The sequence below is a fragment of the Chiloscyllium punctatum genome, chromosome 5 (genome assembly GCF_047496795.1).
Source record: "Chiloscyllium punctatum isolate Juve2018m chromosome 5, sChiPun1.3, whole genome shotgun sequence".
Classification (NCBI taxonomy): domain Eukaryota; kingdom Metazoa; phylum Chordata; class Chondrichthyes; order Orectolobiformes; family Hemiscylliidae; genus Chiloscyllium; species Chiloscyllium punctatum.
The window spans coordinates 69,934,025-69,957,639 of record NC_092743.1 but is presented as its reverse complement, the minus strand read 5'-3'; the positions used below and the strand labels follow the sequence as shown (position 1 = coordinate 69,957,639).

The following is a 23,615-nucleotide window of genomic DNA, read 5'->3' as shown; positions in this document are numbered from 1 at the left end:
TATGTCCTGAGTGAGGCTATGCAATTGCCTTCACTCAGATATTATTCCCCAGGCTCAGTCAGCCTGGCAAGGATGTCCATTTCCATTGGAATACCCTTGCTATATTTTCTGATAACAAAGCTAGTTTAGCACTTGTTTGAAGTCCAGTTGGGCTTCAGTTAGTAGGTGTTTTTGCATGGTCACATCATTAATCCCACTTCCATTGCCACTGAAACAACTCTCCATGAGCAGGTATCTGTCATTTCCTTTATTTACACGTGCATTTACATGAGACTGACCCAGCTAGTTCAAAGCTGGCTCATAGAGTGAGCAGAACCTCTGATACTCCTGTTTATATCTGTCAGCCAGGACCCCCCGATTAGACCAGGTTAACAGCTCCAATCAGAGAACTCATATCTTTGAAGCCCACCTGGTTGACCTAGTTCAAATCATCATCGAAGCCAAAGGACATTTTCTTTGAGTCTTAAGGAAACGTTAAAAATTTTAAACTTACCTTGCAGAGCATCATCTTGCTCTCAATCTATCTTTCAACAGATTTGATTTGGTGGGAAAGGCATGACTGTTTACCCCTCTCAGGCTTCAAGTTGAAATCACAGATTAGAGCTTTAATAATGTTATTGGAGCCTGATCTGGATATTCAAAGAGGACCATGCACGCTTTAATTAATGTACAATGCTCAGCTCAGATTATTGTATTTAATTTGTTACACATTTTTTTCTACATCTTATCAACATCTCTGCTGTTTGTAGGTAAATGAGTGAAATTTGCAGAAACCTATTTTTACAGATCAGCATAAGCTTTATGAATAGAGACCATAGTATTATAACTGGAGGCTTTATGTGGGTCAATTTAGCTCTACTCAGGAAGAAGTTTTAGCTGACTTACATTCCAATGAGAAAAATCTGCAGTGCCCTTCTTACTTTTCAACAATTAATATTATTATTATATAAGAGCCTAATAACTGTAACTTCTAATTCTTTCCATGTAAGAATTCCAGGCTCTAGTCTGAACAATCACCTATTAAATTGTAGTAGAACACCTCTTAACATACTTTTCTTTGTTGTACACTTTAACAATTGCTGTATTGGGCAGCAAATTACTATGTACTGAATTAAATTCTTTGTGTAAATGGTGGATTCAATAAACTGCTAGGCTGTTTATCTGAAGCCAATTGAATGACAGGGTGGCTCAGTGATTAGCACTGTTGCTTCACAGTGCCAGAATCTCAGGTTCAATTCCACCCTCAGGCCACTTTGGAGTTTGCCCATTCTCCCCATGTCTGTGTGGGTTTCCCTTGGGTGTGCCAGTTTCCTCTACTGCTCAAAAATGTGCAGGTTAGGTCGATTAGCCATACTAAATTGTCCATAAAGTCCAGGGATATGCAGGTCAGGTGGATTAGCCTGGGGAAATGTGGGGTTACAGGGATAAGGTGGGTCGGGTGGGATGCTCTTCGGAGAACTGGCATGGACGTGATGGGTGGATTTAGGACTGATAAATTAAACTGCATTTATTTCAATACAAGGGGTCTAACAGGGAAGGCAGATGAACTCAGGGCATGGTTAGGAACATTGGACTGGGATATCGTAGCAATTACAGAAACATGGTTCAGGGCTGGACAAGACTGGCAGCTTAATGTTCCAGGATACAAATGCTACAGGAAGGACAGAGAGGGATAATATTACAGCTGTACTGAGGGAGGATATTCCCGGAAATACATCCAGGGAAGTTATTTGGGTGGAACTGAAAATAAGAAAAGGATGATCACCTTATTGGGATTGTTTTATAGAACCCCTAATAGTCAGAGGGAAATTGAGAAACAAATTTATAATGAGATCTCAGTTATCTGTAAGAAAAATAGGGTGGTTATGGTAGGGGATTTTAACTTTCCAAACATAGACTGGGACTGCCATAGTGTTAGAAGTTGAAATGGAGAGGAACCTGTTAAATGTGTACAAGAAAATTTTCTGATTCAGTATGTGGATGTACCGACGAGAGAAGATGCAAAACTTAGAGTCATAGAGATGTACAGCATGGGAACAGACCCTTCGGTCCAACCCATCCAAGCCAACCATATATCCCAACCCAATCTAGTCCGACCTTCCAGCACCCGGCCCATATACCTCCAAACCCTTCCTATTCATGTACCCATCCAAAGGCCTCTTAAATGTTGCAATTGTACCAGCCTCCACCACTTCCTCTGACAGCTCATTCCATACACGTACCACCCTCTGTGTGAAAATGTTGCCCCATAAGTCTCTTTTATATCTTTCCCCTCTCACCCTAAACCTATGACCTCTAGTTCTGGACTCCCCCACCCCAGGGAAAAGACTTTGCCTATTTACCCTATCCATGCCTCTATAAGGTCATCCCTCAACCTCCAATGCTCCAGAGAAAACAGCCCCAGCCTGTTCAGCCTCTCCCTATAGCTCAAATCCTCCAACCCTGGCAACATCCTTGTAAATCTTTTCTGAACCCTTTCAAATTTCACAACATTTTTCCAAAAGGAAGGAGACCAGAATTGCATGCAATATTCTAACAGTGGCCTAACCAATGTCCTGTACAACCTCAACATGACATCCCAATTCCTGTACTCAATACTCTGACCATTAAAGGAAAGCATACTTGACCTACTCTTGGGAAATAAAGCAGGGCAGGTGACTGAGGTGTCAGTGGGGAAGCACTTTGGGGCCAGCGACCATAATTCTATTAGATTTAAAATAGTGATGGAAAAGGATAAACCAGATATAAAAGTTGAAGTTCTAAATTGGAGAAAGGCCAATTTTGGCGGTATGAGGCAAGAACTTTCAAAAGCTGATTGGGTGCAGATGTTTGCAGGTAAAAGGACGGCTGGAAAATGGGAAGTCTTCAGAAATGAGATACCAACAGTCCAGAGACAGTATATTTGGGTGAAAGAAAAGGCTGGTAGGTTTAGGGAATGCTGGATGACTAAAGAAGATGAGGGTTTGATTAAGAAAATGAAGGAAGCATATGTCAGGTATAGACAGGATAGATCGAATGAATCCTGAAAAGAGTAGAAAGGCAGTAGAAGTACACTTAAGAGAGAAATCAGTAGGGCAAAAAGGGGACATGAGATAGCTTTGGCAAATAGAGTTAAGGAGAATCCAAATGTTTTTTACAAATACATTAAGGACAAAAGGGTAACAAGGGAGAGAATAGGTCCCCTCAAAGATCAGCAAGGTGGCCTTTGTGTGGAGCCGCAGGAGATGGGGGAGATACTAAACGAGTATTTTGCATCAGTATTTACGGTGGAAAAGGACATAGAATATATAGAATGTAGGGAACTAGAAGGTGACATCTTGAAAAATGTCCATATTACAGAGGAGGAAGTGCTGGGTGTCTTGAAATGCATAACATTGGATAAATCCCCAGGACCTGATCAGGTGTACCCTAGAACTCTGTGGGAAGCTAGAGAAGTGATTGCTGGCCCTCTTGCTGAAATATTTGTATCATCAATAGTCACAGGTGAGGTGCCGGAAGACTAGAGATTGGCTAATGTGGTGCCACGTTTTAAGAAGGTTTATAGACCAGTGAGCCTGATGTCGGTGGTGGGCAAGTTGTTGGAGGGAATCCTGAAGGATGGAATGTACATGTATTTGGAAAGGCAAGGACTGATTATGGATAGTCAACATGGCTTTGTGTGTAGGAAATCATGTCTCACAAACTTGATTGAGTTTTTTGAAAAAGTAATAAAGAGGATTGATGAGGGCAGAGTGGTAGATGTGATCTATATGGACCTCAGTAAGGCGTACAATAAGCTTCCCCATGGGAGACTAGTTATCAAGGTTAGATCTCATGGAATACAGGGAGAACTAGCCATTTGGATACAGAACTGGCTCAAGGTTGAATACAGAGGGTGGTGGTGCAGGTTGCTTTTCAGACTGGAGGCTTGTAACCAGTGGAGTTCCAGAAAGATTGATGCTGGGTCCACTACTTTTCATCATTTATATAAATGATTTGGATGAGAGCAAAAGAGGTATAGTTAGTTTGCAGATGACACCAAAATTGGAGGTGCAGTGTACAGCAAAGAAGGTTACTTCAGCTTACAACGGGATCTTGATCAGATGGGCGAATGGGCTGAGGAGTGGCAGATGGAGTTTAATTTAGATAAATTCAAGGTGCTGCATTTTGGAAAGCAAATCTTAGCAGGGCTTATACAGTTAATGGTAACGTCCTAGGGAGTGCTGTTGAACAAAGAGACCTTGGAGTGCAGGTTCATAGTTCCTTGAAAGTGGAGTCGCAGGTAGATAGGATAGTGAAGATGTTTGATATGCCTTCCTTTATTGGTCAGAGTATTGAGTACAGGAGTTGGGAGGTCATGTTGTGGCTGTATAGGACATTTGGTTGGGCCACTGTTGGAATATTGCGGGCAATTCTGGTCTCCTTCCTATTGGGAAGATGTTGTGAAAATTGCAAGGGTTCAGAAAAGATTGACAAGGATGTTGTCAGGGTTGGAGGATTTGAGCTATAGGGAGAGGTTGAATAGGCTGGGGCTGTTTTTCCTGGATGAGGCTGAGGGGTGACACAAGAGAGGCTTATAAAATCAAGACGGGCATAGATAGGATAAATAGACATTTTTTTTTCCCTGGGGTAGAGGATTCTCAGAACTAGCGGGTTTGGGTTTAGGGTGAGAGGCGAAGGATATAAAAAAGACCTGAGGGGCAAGTTTTTCATGCAGAGGGTAATATATGCATGGAATAAGCTGCCAGAGGAAGTGGTGGAGGCTGGTACAATTGCAACATATGAAAGGCATCTGGATGGGTATATGAATAGGAAGGGTTTGGAGGGATATGGGCTAGGTGCTGGCAGGTGCGACTAAATTGGGTCGAGATATCTGGTCGGCATGGACAAGTTGGACTGAAGGGTCTGTTTCCATGCTGTACATCTCTATGACTCTGTGACTCTTGTTTGGCTTGCTGCAGCACTGTATGGATTCCCTGATTCCACTGGTGGAAAAGTCCCTTAAATAGTAACAAAAATCCAAATTACCTGTCAATGAATCAGAAAGCACAGAAGAGGGCCTTCAATCTATCAAGTCTGTAGCTGCAAAAATGTACTACTACCTACACTTTCGCACACTGGACCCATAGCCTCAAATGTTATGCAATTGCTTATTGAAGTACTTTTTAAAGGTTGTGAGGTTTCCTCCTTCAACCACCCTTCCAGGCAATGCATTCCAGACACCTACCACGTGAAAAAAAATTTCCTCAAATTACCTCTGAACCTTCTGCCTTTCATTTTAAAATTATGCCCCCTTATAATTCTCCCTTTATCTCAGGGAACAGCTGTTTTCTATTCATCCTGTTCATACCTTCATAATTGTATATGGCTTTTTCAGGTTCACCCTCAACCTTCTCACTCAAAAGAAAACATCCAAGCCTATCTCACCTCTCTTCATAGCTGAAATGGTCCATCTTAGGCAACATCCTGGTGAATTTCTTTTGTACCCCCTCCACTACAATCACATCCTTCCTATAGTATGGTGACTCAAACTGTAAACAACACAGCAACTATGCATGTCATACGTATTAACCTATCAGAGTCAATCGGCACATTTCTGTCCAACCAGACTTCCCAAACTAAACTAGTTCTATTTGCCTATGTTTGGCCCATACCCTTCTAAACCTTCCTATTCGTGTACCTGTCCAAATGTCTTTTAAATGGTATAACTGAACCTGCATGTGTATAAATGCAAGACTTGCCTGAAGATGATGATGTGTGTCCAGGTGTCGAGAGACTTCTTTTATTGTAGGGAGCCCACAGTGTCCAGTTATATCAAGTGTTGAGAGTGTGGTGCTGGAAAAGCATTGGAGAAGCAGGAGAATCCACGCTTTGGGCATAATCCCTTCATCAGTTCATCAACTTCACTCACACCCAACTTCAAATTCACTTGGATCATCTCGGACACTTACCACCCCTTCCTGGACCTCTCCATCTCCATTTCCAAGAACTGACCAACCACGGACATCTACTACAAACCCACCAATTCCCACAGCTACCTTGACTACATCTCCTCCCACTCTGCCTCCTGGAAAAATCGCCATTCCTTATTCCCAGTTCCTCCGCCTCTGCCGCATCTGTTCCCAGAATGACCAATTCCACCTGAGAAAATCCCAGATGGCCTCCTTCTTCAAAGATTGCAATTTCCCTTCCCACGTGGTGGTCGATGATGCCCTCCAGTGCATATCCTCCACTTCCTACACATCCGCCCTTGAACCCTCCCAATGCAACAAAGACAGAACCCTTCCACCCCACCAACCTCCGCATACATTGCATCATCCTCTGCCATTTCTGCATTCCTGATGAAGGCCTTATGTTTGAAACTTCGATTCTCCTGCTCTTCAGATGCTGCCTGACCAGCTGTGCTTTTCCAGCACCACACTCTCGACTCCGGTCTTCGACATGCAGTCCTCCCTTTTTCTAATTATATCAAGTGGCCTGATTATATAGATCTAAAGTGTCCCAGGTTTGAATCCTAGTTCAAACCGTGGTACAATTAGTCTGTCTTCAAGTCTGAAGGTTGTGGGTTCAAATTCCAATTAAGAGATTTAAATTCTAAATTTAACGCTCCAGAAAAGCATTGATGGATAGGCTGCTGTCTGGATGAGGTGTTAAACTGTAAACTTTGCCCATTCTCCTTCAGTCCCTGCCCTCTTGGTCAAATAACATTCAGTACTCAACTAATACTGGTATACAGAAGAAGTCATACCAGACTCAAAACCTTGACTCTGTCATGCCACCTTCAGGTATCTGTGGACAAATCCACAAATCCATTTATTCCTCTGAGCTTCCTAGACTCTTGCCATGCATTGAGTAAAATCCAGATATTCTGCTCAATATTTAGAATCAAAAAGGTTGGATTTGTTGGGACCAAACACTGATAAAATACATTATCTGTATATGAAATGCTATCAAATTTGTGAAGGTTTTGACAATTCTGCACAACAGGTACCATTTTAACCCCAAGTCAGTTACAACCTTTGAACCTTGAGATTTCTGGGCAAGGCAAAGCTGAGTGTAGTGGTGCGGGTGAAACATAGAAATCCTGGGAATATGTACTGCTGACAAATTTAACAACATGATATTATTATTTACTCCCTGCTTGACAGCCAGCCAATTTACAGTCTGTCCAGCTGCTTGGTTAAAATGCCAGGGGTAGATGTCTGCAGGTGGAAACTGTCCCATTTATGGGAGGAAGTTCTTGGAAATCAACAGAGAAGAATGGGGGCTAGAATATTATGGCAGGGCATGTTCATGTCTGTTAATTATATTACCATTGTGAAGGTGATGTAGATTAAGCCCCTGATTGATTATGCACCATAAGTAGATAAAAAGGAAGAGATCAGTGTCCACTGTCACATTCCAGGCCTTTTACAATTGTCAGGCTGCATGGAGGTGAGAATGCAACATTTCCCCCTGAAATAAAATTTAAATCTAAGTTTCTTATCAGGATTGGATTTTGGATACCATGCCTCATTAAGGAGGTACCACTGGTTGGCTTGTTTACTCAGTAAATTTGTTTCGATCAGTTTTTGAAAAAAGTACAAAGAAAGACTTTGCCCTTTGATCTGGTTGGATGGTTAAGGTGATGGATCAGAAAATCGACTGGAGTCTCCCAAGTATGTTCGAGACCCGAGGTTTTTATTTCTCATTCTGTCTTCCATATGTATATATGTTGTGTGCGGTTGCAACTTTTATTTCAGTTATTTTTCAGGTTTTCTCTTCAAGATCAGTTTTGCACGTCAGTCCCACGCTCCTGATCTGGTGCGAAGAGAGTCAGACAGATTGAAGAATGTCCTCATGACTCTCCTCCTGGATCTGACCAAGATGGTCATCAAAAGGTCCAAGCAGCAAGTTCACATCTAGTGTCCCATGCAGTGTTCCGAGGTATGTTCAACGTCTTTTCACCACATGTGGGATCTGCACATGCTGCGATGCATTATCAATTCTGGGAATGATATATTAATTTAGAATTATAGTTGTTCTTTCAAGATTTAGTCTCTTAAGGGATGGTTCTTTTTTTGAACCAGCTAATTATGTTTGTTTTATTTGAGCATCTTAAAGAATATAAATCAATACTACTGTCTGTAGTCTTTTTAAGGTGATGGATCAGATTTATTGGGGTCTCCTCATAATTGTTCGAATCTTTTTGATTATGTTTTTACTATTTGAAAAAGCTGCTCCAAAACGCTTTGTTCCCTTTCGGCTCTACAGTCCTGATTTTTAGCCACCTAATGTGGAAGGAGATTGAGGACTTGCTCATTATTCTGCTCTTAGACATCCATCATTAGATGCAGGAAAGCAGGTTGCAGAGGCATCGTTAGAATTGATTGCTGCTTCTCTCCCATGATTAAATCCTTGCCTTTTATCCCAGGAGTAAGAACACATCGTGTCTATTAATATGTTTGAGTGACTGATGGGTATTGCAGTGTCACCTTGGCCTCCTGATTGCATAATGGAACTGTGTTTTAATGAGAGGTCCCACCTCCCGAATGTAGGATTCGAGATGTGTTGTAAACTGCCTCTGTGAAAATGACAACAGTCACCTGTGAGTTCTGTTGGTGACCATGTCTCATGACATTAGGCTTTTAATTGCCCGCCTGATCCTCTCATGGTGGAGTGGTTAAAATTACATGAGATTTTCTGAGGTTTTGTGGGACGTTTTAACAGAGGAGGTCATGATGAGAATGGAAATTCTGTATATCCAGAACCAGGAGGACTACCAAAACGACACTAGGCATCAAAAAAATTTGGGAAGGAGTATTATGGGAAAAACTTTGATAGTCTGACAAGAAGATCAAGGAGCAAACATTCCTCCATCTCATTAATTCAGGTAGTGTTCTTTGGCTGACCCATGCTGTAAGAAGTCTCCAGAACTATCAAGGTATTCAAATCTAGATAGAACCGTAGTTCCCACCACCTTTTCACCACATTACCACCTTGTCACAAAACAGCTAACATAACCTTCACTTTGGAGACAGGAATTTCAACAGATTATTTCTGCATGACTGCAATTTTAAATTGAACATGAGCAAGGCCATCTACCCAAATGGATGGAGTGTTCACTAATTATGCAGATCAGTGTTTCAATAATTTTTTTGGCTTGAAGTCTGAATGAAGAGCAGTGTTTGTTTCCTTCCCAAGCAAACCTGATGGATGTTCAATCAAGGGCAAAGGTTGTCCAGCAAGATAAGTTTAAAGCAGTTTTTCTATACTTCCTTGAGCAACAAGAAAAGCAAATATTCGTCCCGGTCTTAGAAGATATTATGAGCTTCCCTGCCCTGGACCTTTCCTCCATTCCATAACTGTGATCACTTCAAGTAGCTTAGCATTGCCACCATCATCATGTCCCTAATTATTGGTACCAATCCTTCAGGTCACTGTTAGCAGTCTCCTGAAGATTATCACTTGCTTTGATCCAACTTTTAAAAAAATCTGTACAAAGAGAGATTGGTAATGAGCTTCCTTCTTGAATTGCCAGTCTTCGGAGTACAGGCACACCCATGGCACTGATAGGAAGGCAGTTCCCAAATTTTGACCTAACCACAGTGAAGGAACAGTGATATAAACCCAAGTCAGAATGGTGTGACTTGGAAGAGAAGTTACAGGTGATGGTTTTCAAACAAATCTTCTCCCCCTAACCTTCTAGGTGGTAGTAATCACAGGTTTGGAAGGTACTGTTAAAGGAGACTGGATGAGTTGCTGCAATGTATCTTGTGGAGGCTACATACTGTTCCCAGTGTACATCAGTGACAAAGGGAATGAATGTTGAAGGTGATGGATCGGGTGTCAGAGAAAAGGATTGCTTTATCCTGGATGGAGTCAAATCTCTTTAGTGTTGTTGGATGTACACTCATCCAGGCAGGAAGAGAGGATTCTATCACACTCCTTATTGTGATTTGTAGATGGTGGACCTGCATTGGGTAGACAGGAGTGAGTTATCCTCTACAGAATCTCTTGCACTTGACCTGTTCCTGTAGCTTCAGTATTTATAAGGTTGATACAGTTCAGCTTCTAGTCAATGATATTCTGCAGGATGTTGATATTAGATGATTCAAAATGACAACTAGATCTTCACCCCATGTTCGTTTCTTCACCACCCTCCACAGATCCAGTCAATCAATCATGTAATTTAGGACTCAGCAAGATTGGTCAGTATTGTTACTGTCAAGCCCCTTTTGATGATGGTGTTGAAGTACCCAACCAGAGTGTAGTTGGCAATGTTTACTCCAGGTTATAGAGTCAGAGAGATGTACAGCATGGAAACAGACTCTTCGGTCCAACTCGTCCATGCCGACCAGATACCCCGACCCAATCTAGTCCCACCTGCCAGCAGCTGACCCATATCCCTCCAAACCCTTCCTATTTATATACCCATCCAACTGCCTCTTAAATGTTGCAATTGTACCAGCCTCCACCACTTCCTCTGGCAGCACATTCCATACACGTACCACCCTCTATGTGAAAACCTTGCCTCTTAGGTCTCATTTATATCTTTCCCCTCTCACCTTCAACTTATGCCCTCTAGTTCTGGACTCCCCAACCCCAGGGAAAAGACTTTGCCTATTTACCCGATCCATGCCCCTCATAATTTTGTAAACCTCTATAAGGTCACCCCTCAGCCTACGACGCTCCAGGGAAAACAGCCCCAGTCTGTTCAGCCCCTCCCTATAGCTCAAATCCTCCAACCCTGGCAACATCCTTGTAAATCTTTTCTAAACCCTTTCAAGTTTCACAACATTTTTCTGATAGGAAGGAGGTCAGAATTGCACGCAATATTCCAACAGTGGCCTAACCAATGTCCTGTACAGCCGCAACATGATCTCCCAACTCCTGTACTCAATACTCTGACCAATAAAGGAAAGCATACCAAACGCCTTCTTCACTATCCTATCTCCCTGCGACTCCACTTTCAAGGAACTATGAACCTGCACTCCAAGGTCTCTTTGTTCAGCAACACTCTCTAGGAGCTTACCAATAAGTCCTGCTAAGATTTGCTTTCCACAAAAGCAGCAACTCGCATTTATCTGAATTAAACTCCATCTGCCACTTCTCAGCCCATTGGCCCATCTGATCAAAATCCTATTGAAATCTGAGGTAACCCTCTTCGCTGTCTACCACATCTCCAATTTTGGTGTCATCTGCAAACATACTAACGGTACCTTTTATACTCACATCCAAATCATTTATGTAAATGACAAAAAGTAGAAGGCCCAGTACCGATCCTTATGGCATGCCATCGGTCACATGGAGAATTCATCAACAGAGGTTATGTGAGTATGTAAGCAGTATGTGATAATCAGCAGGAGACTTCTCTGCCCACATTTAATCTGATGCTGTGAGATATCATGGCATTTGGTGTCAATGATGAGGACTCCCAGACTAACACCATTTCAGGTATTTATTACTATCTTACGATTCTAGTAAGTGTGTCCTGCTAGTGGGATGGATCAAACCCAGAGATTGTGAGAGTGGTGAATATAAGTTATGACTTCATGAGTATATTTCTGTCAGCCAAAAGTATGTGAGACATACCTCATCCGAAGTTTGTGAGAAGTAGGCTGTGAATGTCACTTGTTGTGTATGTGTCGAGGTTGATGCCGGGTCATTCATCCAGTTCAATTTCTTTGTTTAGACTTGGTAGAGGTTTGATATGACTGAGTGGCTCGCTTGCCAATTTCAGAGGCAGGTAACAATCACATTGCTGTGAGTCTGGAGTCACAAGTAGTCCGGACCAGGCAAGGATGGCAGATTTCCTTCCCTGAAGCACATTAATTAGCTAAATGGGTGTTTATAACAATTGACATAGGTTTCACAGCCACCTTAGGAGCAGCTTTTAATTCCACATATTTATTAAATTCAAATTTCACCATCAGCCATGGAATCCAAACCCATGTGCCCAAAGTTTTAATCATTCATTGTCATATTATCATTACATCACTGCTTCCAATATATACCTGATTTGGAGATGCCAGTGTTGGACTGGGGTGTACAAAGTAAAAAAATCACAACAACAGGTTATAGTCCAACAGGTTTAATTGGAAGCACACAAGCTTTCGGAGCGACGCTCCTTCATCAGGTGATAGTGGAGGGTTCGATCGTAATACAGAATCTATAAATTCTGTGTTACGATCGAGCCCTCCACCATCACCTGATGAAGGAACGTCAATCTGAAAGCTAGTGTGCTTCCAATAAAACCCGTTGGACTATAACCTGGTGTTGTGTGATTTTTAACTTTGTCTAATATATACCAATCTCTTTCTGATTTAAAGTCCAAACCCATTACTTCAAAGTTCCAATGGTATACTCTATGATGGACCTGGTGATATTATTGCTCAGGCTAAATGGGAACATGTAGGATACTTCATCATTCAGCTGTGGACAGTATCTCTGTCCTTACCTAGCTTCCATCCTCAGTGGATAAAATATGGAGGGATGGATTGAAGGCATTATGGCACACACTTGGATTATACTTGCATGATTACATTGGAGGTCTTTCTTGTTCACAGAATGTGTGACTCATTTTCTATTGTTCTGATAGCTACATGGGTACAGTACATTATATTCTTGGCATCAACAGCAACTGCTACAAATCCCAGAGCTCTTTTGTTCTGCTGTTTGGTGTAGATCACGCACATCAGAAATTTACTGTATGTGTTTTCTTTGACAAGCAAGATTTTGGTGACAAGTTTAATGCAATTGTGCACTGTAAGCAGGAAGCTGTGAATGAAGCTAGCCAGTCAGTGATGCCCACTTCCTACAAGTCCACTATCAATATGAATAATAAGAAAGTCCACTATCATGACTTGGAAGTTATCTGTGGTGAAAATGTTAAAGTATGTAGAATCTTTGATAGCACAAGCCAAAGCAAGGCTCCAAATCAGCAGTTTCTCCTTTAATTCTCCTCAGAAATACACAAAAAAGTTTTTAAAACCCTGTCAGTAATTGGAACCAGCTGAATCTCATTGACAACAAGATCCCTGATTAGGGTTGTTAGCCTGGGCCAATCAGGAAATCTCTGGCTGTCCAATATGATCTGGAGATAGCACTACCACTCTCTGGCAGTAAGGGTGCGGGGGCGGGAAATAAAAAAAACGTGGAGATTTGGAATCTCCTCAATTCAGGAAACTGATTCCGAGCAGTGTACTGTACACCAGTAAATAAAGGGTGATTTGGTGACAGGATACCAGCCTTGTGTGTGGTTATTTCACCCCGTCAATGTTTTCTTAGTTGCTGGGGTTGTAGTTGCTCCTCATCTTTCAACTATTTGCCCATCTGCACAAAAGAAGCAAAGATATAAAATGTGTGATTAATCAGCACAGATAAACAAAATAAATTGGAAGCTCAACCATGCAAATGCACTGTATATTATTCATATAATCTTATTGAATTGAGTAGTTGCAGATAAATAGTCTTTTAAATATGATTTAGAACAGTCAGTTTGTGAAGCAAAGATCACTAAGGTTTACTAACCAGACTATCCAGTGAGCAGAATTTATTTTCATTAAATTTGTGCCTGCGTCCAAGTATTTTCTTTGAAGCCCCAATTTGAACATATTAATGAGCACCCACCGATTTTGTTCAAAGTCACCTTCATAAAGCTGAGTAAAAAATAAAAGTAGCAAGTTGCCAGAGTGTAGTTTCACACTTTTGACAACTTATTCACTCATGTCTGCTAGGTGGGTCAGGTTAAAAGCAGGCCTGTAGCTTCTTTTTAATTATCAAACGTATCTCATTTTATTCAAAATATGACTGCATTTAAAAACATGTTGACATTACTGAAAGATGAAGTACTTTCTCTTTTGAATTTTTTTTGTTAATTAATCAGTCAACCGATCAACTAAAGAATTATTTGAAAAGGGGGTAACTTGGGGTCTCTAGAGGAGTAATTTGCTTGTAGCACTATGTCAAAGTATTCCTGGTGAATTGTGTTCTTAGTATAGTTCCACTCAAAGTGACCCTGTACAAACAAATGTCTTCCCCACCGTTCTGAAGCCTTTCCATTACTGACATTTTCCTCATCTCATGTCTGGCTTTGTTGTGAATTTAGTAATTGATGTAATTGATGATGATACTGAACAATTCCATTATCATTGTATTATGCAAAGGCAAACTACCTGAACCTTGTTCTTTCATGAGCTAACAATTCTTACATTCTGAGGAGGAAAAGCCTCAAATAGTTATTACAGAAAAGCAGTAGAAGGTTTTTTACTTAATCCATAATTACCAATCACCATTATATTTCAGAAAGGAAAGTGTAGGATTTCACTCATAATATATCCTATATGGATACAAGTTATTGTTTCTTGGTGTAAATGGACTTTTCAAGATATTTATTCACAAACAAATTCTTGAGTCATAGATTTTTCCACTTTTTAGATCTTTTCATCACATCCAATCATATTAACTACAGACATTGGCATATGACAACAAGGAATTTGAGACATTTTTTCAGCATTTACATTTGGCATCGTTAAGCATTATGTTTCCAGCATAATGACAAGTCATAGAGTCATAGAGATAAGATTTAAAATTTAAAAGGTTGATTCATCATCAATTGGCTATAGAATTGTATCAAATAAATGTTACATTATAAAAACCAGAAATTGCTGGAGAGAGCAGCATGTCTGGCAGAATCTGTAGCGAAAAAGCAGAGTTCATGTCCAGTGAGCCCTTCTCCTGAGGGGGTCAACCCTGCCTTCCTTTCACAAATGCAACTTGACCTGCTCTTCTCCAGCAATTTCTGTTTTTGCTTCAAATCTTCAGCACCCACAGTCCTTTATTTTCCTTAGGTTATAATCTTTGTTTTTCACAATTCACTGTACTGTCCTGTAATGTGAATTTCATTCATATCAATTGTATATTGAAAGTAAGTTGGAACTGACATGCTTGTATTGCAATCAAGCAAAGTATCTGCAGGAAGTGTCCTCAGCTTCAAAACCTTGAGCTCCAGGTTTCAGGACTTGGGCAGCAGCTGTAGAGACTATTGTGAATTATGAGATAGAGGACAATGTGTATAATGTGTATCATAAATTGGTCTGACTTCAGATTAGAAGCATATAAACAGAGAGGAAATGGCTGACCACCAGGCAGTCTAAGAAAACCATACAGGCAGCACAAGAATCCACCTGATTGTTCATCGATATTCTACTTTAGAAATTAGTGACGGCAATAGTTCTTTAGAGGAGTGCAGTCAGAGACAAATCTATGGCACCAAAGGGGGCTCAGTTGATCAGATACACTTTTCTGATGTTTTAAGCTCAACTCCAGGATGATATATTGCCTCCCTGGTGTCAGGTTCAAGGGTGTCACCAAGTGTCTAACAGAATTTTCTCAAAGCCTTACAAAAATCCACGTAAACAACATTCACTCCTTGATCACCTTTGTACCCTCCTTGAAGCATTCAGTCAGGTTAATGAGATATGACCTGCCCTGCATGCTGACTGTCCCTAATTAGGCAATGATTTTCCAACTGTGTGTCAATCCTATTTGTAAGAATTCTCACCAGTGGCTTGCAAGAAAACAAGAATCTTGGTCAATCCCATGCCCCAGCAATCTCCTCTCCTCTCTCTCTCAATAAGCTGGGGTAGATACCATTGGGCCCTGGGGACTTATCCACTTTAATGCTCTTCAAAAGACCCAACACTCCATCTTTCTTGATCTCAAAATGTCCCAGCAGATTAACACACTCCACAGAAATTTCACTAACCTTCATTTCCTTCTCCTGGATGAATATCGACGCAAAGTACTCATTTAGGATTAGATTAGATTACTTACAGTGTGGAAACAGGCCCTTCGGCCCAACAAGTCCACACCGCCCCGCCGAAGCGTAACCCACCCATACCCCTACATCTACATCTACATCTACCCCTTACCTAACACTACGGGCAATTTAGCATGGCCAATTCACCTGACCTGCACATCTTTGGACTGTGGGAGGAAACCGGAGCACCCGGAGGAAACCCACGCAGACACGGGGAGAACATGCAAACTCCACACAGTCAGTCGCCTGAGGCAGGAATTGAACCCGGGTCTCCAGCGCTGTGAGGCAGCAGTGCTAACCACTGTGCCACTGTGCCACATTCTCTGTCTCCAAGCACAAGTTCTCTCCTTTATCCTAGAGTGGTCCTAGTTTCTTCCTAATTATCCTTTTGTTTTTAATGTATCTGTGGAATGCCTTGGATTCTCTTGAACCCTGCTTACCAAGGTCATTTATGGCCTGTTTTTGCTCTCCTAATTCCCTGCTTGAGTTCTTTCCTGCTTTCTTTATATTCCTCATGGGGCCTGTCAGATTTTAGATTCCTAAACCTTACAGATGCTTCTTTACTTCCTTTTGACTAAATTCACAACCTCCTTCATTATCCAAATATCCTTTACCTTGTCATCATTGTCCTTCCTCCTTCCTGGAACATGCCACTCCTGAAATCTCATCAACAGGTCTTTAAACAATTCCCACATGTCAAATATAGACTTGCCTGATAATTGCTCCTCTTAGTTAACACTCACTAACTCCTATCTAATACTGACATATTTCCCCTCCCCCAAATTTAGTACCTTCCTGCAAGGTACTGACTTATCCTTATTCATAGCTATAGTTTAAGAGTGATTGTACCCATCCAAATTTTGAGCTCTACCCATATTACCTCAGCAGATGAGCCCTCCAGTATGTCCTGTCAGAATGCAGATGTAATTGTCTCCCTGATTAGTAATGTAACTCCTCTACCTCTTTTACCTACAGCTCTATCTTGTCTAAAACAACAAAACCCTGGAACATTGAACATCCAGTCCTGTCTCTCTCTCAACCAAATCACTAGAATGGCCACAACATCATAGTCCCATGTACTGATCTGGGTGATAAGCTCATCTACCTTACCTATAATACTCCTTGCATTGAAATAAGCATACTTCAGCCCATTCCTACGATGGTGTTCATTTATCTGTCTCTGCCTGTCCTTTCTTTCTGTCTTACTGATCCTAACATCTACCTTCCCTTCAATCCCTCCATTTGCTGACCTGTGTTCTGGTTCCCAGTCCCTGCCACTCTAAGTTAAACCCTCCCGGGTAGCACTAGTGAATCTCCCTGCGAGGATATTGGTTCCCCTCCAGTTTAGGTGCAACCCGTCCCACTTGTACAGGTCACCCTTGCCCCAGAAGAGGTCCCAATGATCCAAGAACCTGAAACCCTGCCCGCTGCACTAGCCCCTTAACCATGCATTCATGTGTCTTATCTTTCTATTCCTTGCCTCGCTGGCATGCCTCACTGCGATTACTACCTTCGAGATCCTGCCTTTCAGTCTGTTTCCTAACTCCTTGTTCTCACTCCACAGGACCTCATCCCTCATTCCATCCATGTTGTTTGTACCAATGTGCACAATGTCCTCTGGCTACTAACTCTCCCTTTTAAGAATTTGATGCAGAGATGCCTGGCACGAGGGAGGCAACACACCAACCTGGAGTCTCGAATACGGCCACAGAAACACCTCACCATGCCCCTGAGTAGTTAGTCTCCTACCACTATTGCTCGCTTGGATCTTGCCTGATCCTGCACTACAGCTGATTCAGTTGTGGAACCACATGTCCCTGGCTGCTGCTGTTATACTCCCCTGAGGGGCTATTCCCCGCCCCCCCCCAAACAGTGTCCAAATGGTATACCTGTTAGAGAGGGGAACAACCACAGGAGATTCCTGCACTACCTGCTAGCCTCTCCTGGCAGTCACCCATTTACCTGATTGAACCTGTGGTGTGTCCACCTCCCTGTAACTAGTCTTGTCTGCTCCTTAGTGTGTCTTACTGCCACTGCAACTGAACAAGACAATCTGTGAGGAGCTGCAGCTGATGACAGTTTTTGCAGACATTGTCATCAGGGATACTGGACTGTCCCCTGATCTCCCACATGTGGCAGGAGCACACCACTGCCCTAACTGCCATCTATATCTCTTTACACTGAGAAAGATAAAAGATTCTTACCTTCTCTTTACCTTGCTTGCCTTACTCACTGAAGCCCAGTATTCACCTGAGCAGGCACATATACCAACTAGCAGCACTCACTGGTTACTTAAGTTATAACTTAATTGGTCATTACAATAGGTAATCAGAGAGATCCTGAAAACAGCCCTGGGCATAATGTAGCCATGTTCCAGCAATGACAATCATGTACTGCTAGTTGTTGTTTTCAATCATCTGTCTTGTTGCAAATGCTAAGTGCATTCAAGTGCTGTGCATTTTGTATTTCTGACATTACTCAATTTTCAACACATTGTCGATATTTAGATTTATTTCTCCTTTCTTCTAGTCTAGCAGCTTTCTGATTTCCTATTACCAACTTTACTTCCTTCCAAGTTGGATCAGTCCTCATGACAAACTAATTTAATCCAACCCCAACAACACTAGCAAATCTCCTGGCGAGAACATCAGTCTTTGACCTGTTGAGACATAACCTGTCCAATTTATACAGGCCCACCTGCCTAGAACTAGTTTCAATGCCTCAGATATCTAATCTCCTTCTTCCTTCACCAATTCCCTAGCCATGTGTCCAATTGATTATCCTGTTCTTCTGCTTTCTAGCACGTGGAAGCATTGGGAGTTATCCTGAGATTACTGCTCTTGAGGTCCTGCCTTCATTCTTAATTCATTGAAATGGGGTCCTGTTTTCAGGAGAAGGATGCTGCCTGACCTGCTGTGCTTTTCCAGCACCGCTCTAATCTAGACTCTGGTTTCCAGCATCTGCAATCCTCACTTTTGCCTATTTAGGAAGCACAGACAAGAAGGAAAATGATGTTGAATTGCACTGATAATAAGAGATGGAATCATTACCTTACCAAGGGAGAATCTCTGATCAGAAGAACTGTACGGAATCTGTTTGGGTGGAGTTAGGAAATAGCAAGGGGCAGCAGATATTGGCTGGAGTTATTTAAGGGCCACTAAATATTGTGCAGCATCGTATTAATCAGGAGATGAGTGATGCTTGTAGCATGAGTAACAGAGTAATCGTGGGTGACCTAATTCTGTATACCGACTGGGTAAACCAATTGAGTACTACAGCTATGGTGGACATGTTTCTAGAATATCTTAGAGATAATTTTCAAGAACAGAATGTTAAGAGGTTGACTAGAAGGCAGGCTATTAGATATTATTTATTAAAATAGGACTAAAATTAAAATTCTGACTCTCAAACCCTATCGATGCATCTTGTAATTTTGGTGGGCGGCATGGTGGCACAGTGGTTAGCACTGCTGCCTCACAATTCCCCCCTCAGGCGACTGACTGTGTGGAGTTTGCATGTTCTCCCCGTGTCTGCGTGGGTTTCCTCCGGGTGCTCCGGTTTCCTCCCACAGTCCAAAGATGTGCAGGTTAGGGTGAATTGGCCATGCTAAATTGCCCGTAGTGTTAGGTAAGGGGTAGATGTAGATGTAGATGTATGGGTATGGGTGGGTTACGCTTCGGCGGGGCGGTGTGGACTTGTTGGGCCGAAGGGCCTGTTTCCGCACTGTAAGTAATCTAATCTAATCTAATTATTAATTTTAGAATGTAGAACATAGAACAGTACAGCACAGGAAATGTTCGGCTCATGATGTTGTGCTGAACAAGATGCCAAATGTAACAAATCCCTTCTGCCTGCCCTTTGTCCATTCCTCCATTCCTTGCATATTCACGTGCTTATCTAAAACCCCTTAAACACCCTTATCATATCTGCCCCCACCATCACCCCTGGCAGTACATTCCAGATTTCTACATGGTCTGTGTAAAAAAACTTGCCCCTCGTGTCTCCTTTGAACCTTCCCCCTCTCATCTTAAATGCATGTGCCCTGGTATTAGACATTTCAATTCTGGGGGAAAAAATTCTGACTCTCAAACCCCATCTATGCATCTTATAATTTTATACATTTCTATCAAGTCTCCCCTCAGCCTCTGCCGCTCAAGAGAAAACAACTCAAGTTTTTCTGATCTCTCCTTACAGTTCATACTCTCTAATCCAGGCAGCATCATGATAAACCTCTTCTACATCCTCTCATAGTCTCCACATCCTTCCTGTAACGTGCTGACCAGAATTGAATGCAATACTCTAAGTGTGGCCAAACCAAAATCTTATAAAGCTACAACATGATATCCTGACTATTGTACTCAATTCCCCGACTAATAAGGGCAAGCATGACATAGACCTTCTTTACCCACCTATCTACCTGCGTGGAGAAAGTGAGGACTGCAGATGCTGGAGACCAGAGTTAAAAAATGTGGTGCTGGAAAAACACAGCAGGCCAGGCAGCATCCGAGGAGCAGGAGAGTCAACGTTTCGGGCATAAGCCCTTTTTCAGGAATGAAGCTGGTGTGCCAGGCGGGCTGAGATAAAAGATAGGGGGGAGGGAATTTGGGGGAGGGGCGCTGGGAATACGATAGGTGGAAGGAGGTGAGGGTGAGGGTGACAGGCTGGAGAGGGGTTAGGGGCGGAGAGGTTGGGAAGAAGATTGCAGGACAAGAGGGCGGTGCTGAATCCGGGGGTTGGGACTGAGAAAGGTGGGGGGAGGGGAAATGAGGAAGCTGGAGAAATCTACATTCATCCTGTGTGGTTGGAGGGTTCCTAGGCGGAAGATGAGGCGTTTTTCCTCCGGGCGTCGTGTGGTCAGGGTCTGGCGATGGAGGAGGCCAAGGACCTGCATGTCCTTGGTGGAGTGGGAGGGGGAGTTAAAGTGTTCAGCCACGGGACGGTTGGGTTGGTTGGTGCGGGTGTCCCAGAGGTGTTCCCTGAAACGTTCCGCAAGTAGGCGGCCTGTCTCCCCAATGTAGAGGAGACCACATCGGGTGCAACGGATACAGTAAATGATGTGTGTGGAGGTGCAGGTGAATTTGCGATGGATATGGAAGGATCCCTTGGGGCCTTGGACGGAGGTGAGGGGGGAGGTGTGGGTGCAAGTTTTGCACTTCTTGCGGTTGCAGGGGAAGGTGCCGGGAGTGGTGGTTGGGTTGGTGGGGGGTGTGGACCTGACGAGGGAGTCACAGAGGGAGTGGTCTCTCCGGAACGCTGATAGGGGTGGGAAGGGTAATATATCTCTAGTGGTGGAGTCTGTTTGGAGGTGGCGGAAATGACGGAGGATGATATAATATATCCGGAGGTTGGTGGGGTGGAAGGTGAGGACCAGTGGGGTTCTGTCCTGGTGGCGATTGGAGGGGTCGGGTTCAAGGGCAGAGGTGCGGGAAGTGGAGGAAATGTGGTGGATAGCATCATTGACCACGTCCAAGGGGAAATTGCGGTCTTTGAAGAAGGAGGCCATTTGGGTTGTTCAGTAGTGGAATTGGTCCTCCTGGGAGCAGATGCGGCGGAGGCGAAGGAGTTGGGAATATGGGATAGCTTTTTACAGGGGGCAGGGTGGGAGGAGATGTAATCTAGGTAGCTGTGGGAGTCAGCTGATTTGTAGTAAAACTTTACTCCCCCTCCCACTCTGCCTATGACATGCAGGTCCTTGGCCTCCTCCATCGCCAGACCCTGACCACATGACGCCTGGAGGAAAAGCGCCTCATCTTCCGCCTAGGAACCCTCCAACCACACGGGATGACTGTAGATTTCTCCAACTTCTTCATTTCCCCTCCCCCCACCTTATCTCAGTCCCAACCCCCGGATTCAGCACCACCCTCTTGACCTGCAATCTTCTTCCCGACCTCTCTGCTCCCACCCCCTCTCTGGCCTATCACCCTCACCCTCACCTCCTTCCATCTATCATATTCCCAGCGCCCCTCCCCCAAATTCCCTCCCTCCCCGCCTTTTATCTCAGCCCGCCTGACACACCAGCCTCATTCCTGAAGAAGGGCTTATGCCCGAAACGTCGATTCTCCTGCTCCTCGGCCTGCTGTGTTTTTCCAGCACCATATTTTTCAAGTATCTACCTGCGTGGCCACTTTCAGGGAGACTTGAACTACAAGAGTCCTGCCATTAACTGTATACTTCTCATTAACATTTAATCTCCCAAAGTACAGCACCTCACATTTAGCTGAGTTAAACTCCATCTGCTAATTTTCTGCCCGCATCTGCAACTGATTTAGATCTCATCGTATGTTTTGACAACCTTCTACACTATCCACAAGTCCGTCGATCTCTGTATCATTTGCAAATATAATCACCCACCCATTTACATTTTCATTCAAGTCATTTATATATTTTTCACAAACAGTTGAGGTCCCAGTACGGAACGCCATTAGACATGGACTTCCAGCCTGAAAAATACCCTTGCACCACTAAGTTCTGCTGTCTATGGGCAAGCCAGTCCTGAATCTGTGTGGACATGTCACCGTGGATCCCATGCATCTTAATCTTCTGGATGAGCCTAACATGAGGGACCTTGTCAAAAGCCTTACTAAAATCCATGTAAGCAACATCCTCTGCACTACCCTCATTGATCACCTTTGACATTTCCTCAAAAAATTCAATCAAGTTAATAAGCCATGACCTGGCCTGCACAAAGCCATACTGGCTGTCCCTAATTAGGCCATGCTTTTCCAAATACACATCAATCTTATCCCTAAGAATTCCCTCCAATAGCTTCCCAATCATGGATGTGAGACTCAGGGGTCTGTAGTTTACTTAATTATCTATTTCCCTTCTTGACTAGATGAAAAGCATTAGCTACTTGGCAATCCTCTGAGACCTTTCCAGTAGCTAGCAAGGATACAAAGATTGTAGTCAAGGTCCCAGCAATCTCCTCTCTTGCTTCCCTCAATAATCAGGGGTAGATATCATTGGGCCCTAGGGACTTAGCAACATTAATGCTCTTCAAGAGAGACCATACCACTCCTTTCTTGATCTCAAAATGCCTGAGCATATTAGCATTGTCCACACAAATCTCATTATCCTTGATATCTTTTTGCTGGGTTGATACCAATGCAAAATACACATTTGGGATCACACCCACATCCTCTAACTCCAAGCACAAGTTCCTTCCTTTATCCTTGAGTGGTCCTACCTTCTCCCTAGTTATCCACTTGTTTTTAATGTATCTACGGAATGCCTTTGGATTCTCTTTAATCTGATTTGTCAGGATCATTTCATGGCCCCTTTTTGTTTTTCTAATATATTCCTAAGCTTCTGATTTTAGCTTCCTAAGCCGTACACATGCTTCTATTTTCCCTTTTGGCTAAATTCACAACTTCCCTCGATATCCAAGGGTCTAATTCTGCTTTGTCCCCATAACCTTAGATTGTATTCACCACAAGTGCTATATCTAACCACCTTTTGAATACATACAAAGTTTTGGCATTCAATGCATCCTGTGGTAATATATTCCACAGGCTCACCATGCTTTGGGTGAAGAAATGTCTCCTTATCTCTGTCCTAAATGTTCCATTCTGGTCAGACTGTGACCACTGGTTCTGGACGCACCCACCATTGGGAACATCCTCCCTGCATCTACCCTGTCTAGTCCTGTTAGAATCTTATAACTCTCTATAAGACTCCCCTGACTTGTCTCGACTCCAGTAAAACTAATCCTAAACCAGTCAATCTTTCTTCATACGTCAGTCCCACCATCTCCGGGATCAGTCTGGCAAACCTTCACTGCACTCCCTTGAGAGCAAGAGCATCTTTCCTCAGAAAAGGAGACCAAAACTGCGCA

The 23,615-nt window shown here is 42.9% G+C and overlaps 1 long non-coding RNA gene across 2 annotated transcripts in view; it reads right to left on the bottom strand.

Annotated features, from left to right (window-relative positions):
• Positions 1 to 12,898: 12,898 nt before the first annotated feature.
• Positions 12,899 to 23,615, bottom strand: part of LOC140477148 (uncharacterized) — a 49,284-nt gene continuing 38,567 nt past the window's right edge. For both annotated transcript variants that reach the window (XR_011960655.1, XR_011960656.1), the window contains exon 3: positions 12,899 to 13,293. This is a non-coding gene — a long non-coding RNA (uncharacterized lncRNA). The remainder of the gene's footprint in view (positions 13,294 to 23,615) is intronic.